This window comes from Vombatus ursinus, unplaced genomic scaffold (genome assembly GCF_900497805.2).
Source record: "Vombatus ursinus unplaced genomic scaffold, bare-nosed wombat genome assembly UNPS02014814.1, whole genome shotgun sequence".
NCBI classification, from domain to species: Eukaryota; Metazoa; Chordata; class Mammalia; order Diprotodontia; family Vombatidae; genus Vombatus; species Vombatus ursinus.
The window spans coordinates 8,692,594-8,702,293 of record NW_020954592.1 but is presented as its reverse complement, the minus strand read 5'-3'; positions in this window follow the sequence as shown (position 1 = coordinate 8,702,293).

Below are 9,700 nucleotides of genomic sequence, written 5' to 3'. Positions count from 1 at the left end.
TCCAAGTAATTGAAGTAAATCTAAACATGGAGGCTACAAGAGAACTGTGATTGGAACTATACTTCCTGGGAATTGTCATTCTTCATCATATGGTAACCAGGATTCTTTTTCATGTGGAAAATGTCACCCTGCCCTTCCAACTTCTATCCAACAATAACCTTCCTCCTTTTTCCTCTCATCTTTATTATTTTCTTTGATTATTGGTATCTTGAATTTTGCAATCTCACACTGAATAGGAGTCTTTCTTGAATGAGTCATTCTAACATTCAAGTCAGACTTCAGTAATGTGACTTAATCAGATGCAGGGCAGTGAAAATATTTGTGGTTTTTCTAAAGGCTGGATTTCCACAGAGATGGAAAAATGAATGCACACTAAAAGATGATAGAAATGCTTCAAAACAAAAGCAATTTGGGGAAAAACATCATTTTGTAATGATTGAGAAATCTCTGGGCACTGACCTACATAATTGGAGTAGTGAACATTCTCTACTTCATAGTAGCTTTTTACCTAAAAATATCAAAGAGAATTTTGCCACATTTTGATAATGTCCTTCAATTTTTTGTGCTTAAGTCAGTTGTATACGAGCATTATTTCTTATACATGGTTCTCATTTGTTTTCTGAGCTCATCCACAATTTCTGAATCACTAGTCTCTTAATTCCTGTATCCTATAACAATTTTGTTTTGAGACAAGTCTTAAAAATTCAACAAATGTACAAAAAAACCCAAAACTTATGGATTTAGACACCATACCCAAAAAAGGAAATTCCTAACTCCATTGCTTTGGAATGTATACCAATGCACTATACACTATAAAAGTAATTTTATTTTGGTTGCATCTAACCCAAAAATTAAATTCTGAGACTTAATTCTTCCTGAATATATTCAACACAAGAATGTGTTTTGAAAGTTGAAGACCAATCTACCCTTTGATCCAGTAATACCACTACTAGGCCTGAATCCCAAAGAGATCCCATAAAAAGGAAAAGGAAAAAGATCTACATGTACAAAAATATTTATAGCAGCTCTTTTTGTGGTGGAAAAGAATTGAGGGAATACCCATCAATTGGGGAATGGTTGAACAAGTTGTGTTATATGATTGTGACTAAATACTTTTATGCTATAAGAAGTGATGAATAAGATGCTTTCAGAAAAACCTGGGAAGACTTACATGAACTGATACAAAGTGAAGTGAGTAAAACCAGGAGAACATTATACATAATAACAGCAGTATTGTAGGATAATGAACTGTGAATTACTGAGCTATTCTCAGCAATACAATGATCCAATTCTGAAGGACAATTCTGAAGTTCCTTTTAGAGAAAGAATTGATGGGAGTCTGGATACAGATCGAAGCATATTTTTTTAACATAGAAGTGTTTTGTATGGCTGCACGTGTCTAATCAATATCAAATTGCTTACCTTCTGAAAGAAGGAGGAGAAGAGGAAAGGAAAGAATTTGGAACTCAAAATTTTAAAACATGAATGTTAAAAATTATTTTGCATTTTTAATTTATGGAACAAAATAAGGATTTCCATAACGTAGTACAATAAAAAGGTGATTGTACATGAAACTGCAAATCTACTATGTACAACTTGCTATTCCTTTCAAATATACAACAAAATTTTCATGTAAATTTCTTTTTTTTCTTCCCCCCGCCTTGATGGCTACCATTAGACACAAATAGGTATATATATACACATATATATGTGTGTGTATATATATATACACACACATATATACACACACACATATATGTGTATGTATATGTATATAGGTATATATACACACATATATATGTAAAATTATTCTATACATACTTTTATTTATTAGTTCTTTCTCTGGATACAGAGAACTTCATTCTTCATATGTCCTAATGTAGTTAATTCACTCAAAATTGTTTTTAAAACAATATTGCTATTACTGCATGTAATGTTCTGTTGGTTCTGCTTATTTTGCTCTTCATTATTTCATGCAAGTCTTTCCATGTTTTTCTAAGATCATTGAACTCATCATTTCTTATAGTACAGAAGCATTCCATCACAATCATATACCATAACTTGTTCAGCCATTCCCCAACTTATGGGCATCCCTGAAATTTCCAGTTCTTTGCCACCACAAAGAGAGCTGCATTAACATTTTAGAATATATAGATTCTTTTCCTTTCTCACTAATCACCTTTGGAAGTAGACCAAGTAGTGGTATTGCTGGATGAAAGGGTATAGGTAGTTCAATAATTCTTTGGACATAATTCCAGATCGCTCTCCAAAATGTTTGGATTATTTTACAATTCCACAAACAATGAATTAGTGTCGCAATTTTTCCACATCCTCTCCAACATTTGTCACTTTCCCCTTCTATCATTTTAGTGAATCAATTTTCTTCTTTTTCTTTTTCAATCATTAGAATAAAGCCCAGGCATGGGATTGCTAGATGAAAAAGAAAAAGACTCAAAAGAAGTCTACCATAAATCATCTATGAAGGATTTAGGAGAGAACATGGTTAAGAATTGTGGAGGATAGGAAGTCAAGATTGGGGTATGAGCTGCCATTTGTGGAGAGAGTTCCATACTATTGAAATCATATGGATGTATAATGTCTTTTTTTTCAAATCATTAGAATAAAGCCCAGCCACGGGACTGCTAGATCCAAAAAAAAACCAATTTTACATGTAATTTGAAAAATAGAATATGAAAAATTTTTACATTAAAGCATTTTTTAAAGAATGAAAGCTCCTTGAGGGCAAGGATTTGTCATTCTGCTTGTATTTGTATTCCCAGCACTTAGCATAATGCTTGATACACAGTAAAGGCTTAATAGATGCTTATTGACAAAAAGAGAAAGAAAGAAAGTTGCAGATCTAGAACTTTGAGAAGCAGAATGACAATCTTCATTTGAGAAATTTACAAGAGGCAGTTATCACCCTTAGCTTAAAGATATCAATGTATTTATATCTGAGGGTTCCATAAGAGAAAAAGAAAATTTCTCAGATTAGTTTCATAATTAGTATATTCTGGCAGGTATTAGGGTGGGGTTAGCTAGGGCCCAACTCTTCACAAGCAATGGATATTTATGGTTCTCTATGAGCTATAATTCCGTAACCAAGACCTCCACACAGTTCTAATTACTGGATCCATTCACCAAAACCTAAGTTTCTCTTCAAGCAACTTATAAGTTATATCCAATTCATCCCAAACTGAAGTCCTACCTTGCCTATGTCAATATTCAAAGAGAATAAAATCCTGACCCTGAATCCAGTTCCCCTGTCTGAGTCCACACTATGGCTGGCTGCTGACACTAATCATCTATCTCTCTGGATCTGCCATCAGTCTACCACCAGATGGTGCTTTGCCCATCTTCTCAAACACTCACCTACTGCTCCCTTTTGTATCTCCTTGACACTTTCTAGATTTCTTTCAATTGCATAGTACCAGATGTACTGGGCATCTCTGTTCCCCTACTGTACCACCTTTCTGGTAAGATGAAAAAAGATCATCAAAGGAGAAATAAGGATCAATTAGAGAGATGAGAGAAGAACCAGAATAATCTAATAATGACTGCCATTTAGATAGCACTTTTAAATTTGCAAAGTACTTATATACATTATCTCTTTCTATTCCTACAACAACTCTGTAAGATAAATACTACATACATTATTATCCTCATTTTACAGATGAGGAAACTGAGTTTCAAAGAGATTAAATGACTTGACTATGGTCATAACACTACTAAAGTCAGATGTATGATTTGAACAGAAGTATTTCCTGACTCTGAATACAATGTTCTTCCCATCAATACAACACTATTAAAGGCAAGAAAGGATTGTTTCTAGGTGGGGGTGATTACCCAGAATCTCAGAGTTGGAAGGGACCCAACAGGCAAGCAATCTAGTTCAACTTATACCTGCAAAAGAGTCTATTCGGCAACATATATGACAAGTAGCATTTCAATCTTTGCTTGAAGACCTCCAGTGAGAAAGAATCCTCTGTCTCTCAAAGCAGCACATTTTATCTTTTCTAAATTTTTCCATAGACTCTTCAAAAAAGACTATGGATTGTTACTATATTTTAAAGTGGGAATAAACTTAAGAAACTGTCAGTTTAAGTGTCATTTTGAAGTGAGAATTAACTGCAGCTGAAAATAGCTGAAAAGAAACCTTTAAAAAAGAAAGAATAAGGACCAAGAGAATTTATTTCTGATAAAATTGAGCATAACCTTGTCTTGTGAGGAAATATGAAGAAAATTCTTAATGGACTTTAGTTGGTATCCTGTTTCCAGAATTTATAAGAAGTCAGCAACTTCTCATAAAGGTTAGAGTTGATGCTAGTTGTGATCTTTCTCTTTTTTTTAAATTTTGGTTTTGGTCTATGCATCTGTGTGAAGAATTCCCTCCAGGGTTACAGTCCGGGAACTCTTCTGAGACTTAATAATCTTGAAGAGTTGCCTCTTACTCTTGCCTAATAAAAGTCCAGTGACCTTGGGTAAGTCACTTATCCTCTCTGTGCCTCAGTTTCTTCATCTGTTAAATGAGGAAGTTGGACTAGATTAGACTACTCCTAAGGTTATTTCCAGGGCAGCTAGGTAGCATGGTGAATACAGCATTGGGTCTGGAGTTAAGAGGACCTGTGTTCAAATCCAGCCTCAAACTCTTACTGGTTGAGTTAAACTACTCCTAAGATTCCTTCTAGCTCTAATTCTAAGATCCTATGACAATCTTTGATGCTCATTCAAAACACCCTGTACGTATACTTTTCATTCTAGTTCCTTTCTCAAATTCATTCTTTCCTTATTTGCTGATTCCTTAGCTGTTACCTTCAAACATACTTAGGTCTCCTTAATTCTCCCCCAAAAAAAAATCTGTAATAGACCTTGTCATTCCACAAGATATCATCCTAAATGTCTATTCCCTTTCACTGGCAAACTCCTAGAAAGAATCATTGACATTCATTAGAATATTTACATACTATCCCATTCATCTTGCAGCTCTTTGCAATTTAGCTTCTGACTCCACTGCTTTGAAGACGAGTAAGTTCACCTGTCAATTCAATTCAATTCAATAACATTTATTAAGAGCCTACTATATGCCAAGCATAAGTGCTGGGGATACAAAAAGAGGTAAAAGAAAGTCCCTTCCATCAAGAAGCTTACAATCTTCACTTCTCAGCTCCCACCTTTCTCTTATCCCTCCCTCTCTACACATATCCATCCCTAATTTCTCTCTTGAGTTCTTCCTACATCTCCAACTAAATGTCCCATTGGCATTTCAAATGCAACATGTCCTTCTCCCAGTAACTGGTTCATAGCCTCAGCATCATCTCTAGTCAGTCGCCATTTCATAGCAATTCTACTTCCACATTTCTAACATTTATCTCCTCTTCAGTCATACAGACACCACTCTAATTCTGGCCCAGCTGATACTTCATTGTGACTCTTACAATATCCTCTTACTTGGTTTCACTGCATCAGTCTCTCACCTTTCCAGTACAACCTCCACATGGATGGCAAAGTAATCTTCCTAAGGTACAAGTCTGACCATGTCATACCCTTGCTCAAAAACCTTCAATGATTTCTTACTGCTTCTAGGATCAAATACAAACACCATTGTTTGGTATTTAAAGTCTTCCACAATTTTTCTTCCATCTACCTTTCTAGTCTCATTTTTCATCACTCCTTTTCACTCATGCTATTTCAGTCAAACAGGCTTACTACCTATTTATTCTCTGAACTCAAACATTCTCTCCCATCTCTATGTTTTTGCACAGGTTACGTTCTATGCCTGGAATGCACTCCCTCCTCAACTCCTTATCATCCTTCAAGATTCAGTTTAAGTGCTACTTCTTCTATTAAGCCTTCTCAAATCAATTAGCCGGGATTTTTCCCTCTTCAAATTGCCTTCCAGCCATCCTTCACTAAGTTGTCAAAGTGATTTTCCTAAAGCACCGATGTGCAAAGAGCTGCAAAATGAATGGGATAGTATGTCATCCCCTTCTATGAACTCCAATGGCTCCCTATCACCTTCAGGATTAAATATAAAAGCCTTTGTTTGGTATTCAAAGCCCTTTATAACCTGCCTCACTCCCACCTTTCCAGTCTCCTCACAACTTAGACCCTCAAATAAGACACTCCTCACTCTAAGCATTTTCTTTTTCTTTTTTATTTTTTTTTTTAGGCAATTGGGGTTATGTGACTTGCGCAGGGTCACATAGCTAGTAAGTGTCAAGTGTTTGGTCTGAGGCTGGATTTGAACTCAGGTCCTCCTGACTTCAGGGCCGGTGCTCTATCCATGACTCTGAGCATTTTCCCTGGCTTTCCTCCATACCTGGAATGCTCTTTCACCTCATCTTCTCCTACTGGTTTCCTTCAGTTGCAGCTAAAATTCCACCTTATAAAGGAAGACTTTAGAGATCCCTCTTAATTCTTGTTTTATTCTAATTTTATTATCTCCAATTTTCCTGTTTATTGCTTGCTTGTACATAATTGTTTGCATATTTTCTTCCCAATTACACTATGAGCTCCTTGAGAGTAGAGACTGTCTTTTGTTTTCTTTGCATCCCCAGCATGCTACACATGCCTGGCACACAGTAGGCACTTAATAAATGTTTATTGTTATTTATTTGTATATGTATAACAAAATATAACTTCTTTGATGGCTTAGGATCTTGGTTATGTGTCTACTAAGTACACAGTGCTTTGAATATAGTAAGCACTTAATGACATTAAAATCATTTAGTTATCAAATGTATTTGTAAAGGATATGCCAATTCACTTTTTCAAAGGACCACATTATTTTTTTTTGTATATCTTTATTATATTTAATACTAAACCTTGCAAGCAAGAAAGACAGAGAGTTGGAAACCAAGCACTTTACTATAACAATACCATAAAGTACTATAGAGCATGCTAAATATCCAAGGTTCTTTACCATTTTTTACCATTTTTTCATTTTACCATTTGTCCAGTACACTGTATGGGAAAATGAAGCAAATCAAATAACAAGACTGAGATCACATAAAACTATATCAGACATCACAGTTTTGAAAATAAAACTAATAAAATATTAGCAGCCCTGAAGCATGACTAGTTTGTCAGCCACATAATTTACCATGCTTTTTATATATGTGCTTGCTTAGAAAAACAGCTACAACTAAGGCACTAGGATTAAATAGGTCTCCTCCCAGAAGTCTGGGAACAAGGTAAATGTATGAAATAACATATAATATATAGAGGGCAGTGCCAACACACAGGTCAAGGAAGCAGCTGCTTCTCAAACTTCTGACAAGAACATTAATAACAAGCTGCCCAAGTACTGGTCTCTGAAGCTCAGAGATGGTGCAATTCTTACTGGAAGCATGCAGCTCTACCTCATCCTACTCTATGGATTACAGGTATATACATATATATAAACATATATATTGGTTATACATATAGATTACATAGTTATCAAGTGTATTTGGGAAGGACTTGATAGCTTTGTGTTCTGCATATATGCATACATACATATGAAGTCATTGAATATACATATATACAGTTGTTCTCCCACATTTGGACCAAAGTCAAATCCACAGGCATATTATATGACAGGCACTGTGTTAAATGCTAGAATAAAAGGAAAAGAAAAAAGGTTCCTGCCCTCAAGCATCTTCACAGGCATCTTCATGAGGAGACAACATGCAAACAACTATGTGCAAACAGGAACTATAAAAGGTAAAATGGAGGTAATTTCAGAGGGAAGGCAGAAGTACTAATGGGGACTGGAATAGATTTCTTTTTTTTTCTTTTTTTTTTTTGTGGTGAGGCGATCTGGGTTAAGTAACTTGCCCAAGGTCACAAAGCTAGTAAGTGTTAAGTGTTTGAGGCTGGATTTGAATGCAGGTCCTCCTGACTCCAAGGCCAGAGCTCTATTGACTAAGCCACCTATCTGCCCCTGGAATACATTTCTTGCAGAAAGTGGGATTTTCACTGATACTTCAACGAAGCCAGGAAAGCCAGGAGGCAGAGGCGAGGCAGGAGAGAATAACAGGCAAAGAAGACAGTGCAATACTGCAAAAATGCATGTAGTGAGGGATGGATTGTGGAGTAGTTGGAGGGGAGTACAATGTAAGAAGACTTTTTAAGGGAGGAAGGTGCCATATTAGGAAAGGTTTTGGGGTTTTGTTTTTTGTTTTTTGGTTTTTTGTTTTTGTCTCTCTTTTTTTTTTTTTAACAATCCTGGAGCAAACACCTTTCTTTAAAAAAAAAAAAAAAAAGCATTTTATTCCCCCCCATTACATGTTAAAACAATTTTTCAACTTTTTTTAAAGTTTTGAGTTCCAAATTCTATCCCTTCCCTGTCTCTTCCCTAAGACAGTAAGCAATAAGATATAGCTTATACATGTGCAATCATGATATTAGTTACTTTGTACAAGAAGACTTGAATAAAAGAAAAAGAACAAAAAAAAGAAAGTGAAAAATAGCATCCTTCTGTCTATATTCAAACAATATCAGTTCTTTCACTGGAGGCAGATAGTATGCTTCATCATTAGTCCTTTGGGATTTTCTTGGATCATTGTATTGCTGAGAATAGCTAAGACATTTGCAGGTTTCATGGAACAGTACTGTTGTTACTGTGTATAACATTTTCCTGGTTGTGTTCATTTTGCATCAGTTCATGTAAGTTTTTCCAGGTTTTTCTGAAATCATCCTGCTTGTCATTTCTTATAGCACAATAATATTCCATTATAATCATATACCACAGCTTGTTTAGCCATTCCCCAAGGCATTCCTTTAATTTCCAATTCTTAGCCACCATGAAAAGAGCTGCCATAAATATTTTTGCACAAATAGGTCCTTTGCTACCTCCCCCCTTTTTTCTGATATCTTTGCAGTGGTATTGCTAGATCAAAGTGTATGTACAGTTTTATAGCCCTTTGGTTTAGTTCCAAATTGCTCTCCAGAATGGTTGGATCAGTTCACAACTCCACCAATAGTGCATTAGTGTCCTAGTTCCCCCACATCCCTCCAACAGCCATCATTTTAGGAAAGGTCTTAAAAACTAAATTGATATTTGATCCTGAAGGGAACAGGGAGCCACTGAAGTTTATTAAGAAGGAAAGGTGGTGAGGAGATGACATGGTCAAATCTGTGATTTAGGAAGATTGCTTTAAAAGTGGAGCTGAATGGAGGTTGGGCTAGAGTGGGGAGATACTTGAGGTAGAAAGACCAACCAGAAAGCTATTTCAATAGTCCAGGCACGAAGTGATGAGGGCCTGCACCAGAGTGGTGGCAGTATCAGAGAAGGGGACATACATGAAAGATGTTCAGAAGGTAGAATCAACATGACTTGGCAACAGAATGCCTATAGGGTTAGAAAGAATAAGGAGTCTAGGATGACCCCTAGATTGTAAGCCTGGGTGCCTGGGAGGTTGGTGTTGCCTTGCATAGCTCAGAAGAGGGAAGTTAGGAAGAGGGGAGAGTTGGAGTGGGGGGTGGGGGGGTGTGAGAAGCTGAGGGAGATAATAAATTCAGTCTTGGATGTGTTGAATTTAAGATGTCTGAGACATCTAATTGGAGACATCCAACAGGCAGTTGGAAATGTGAGACTGGAGCTCAGGAGAGAGGCTAGGGCTGGATATATGATCTGCATAGAGATAATAATTGAATCCTTGAGAGATGACCAAGGGAGACAGTACCGAGGGATGAGAGTGCCCAGGACAGAGTCTCA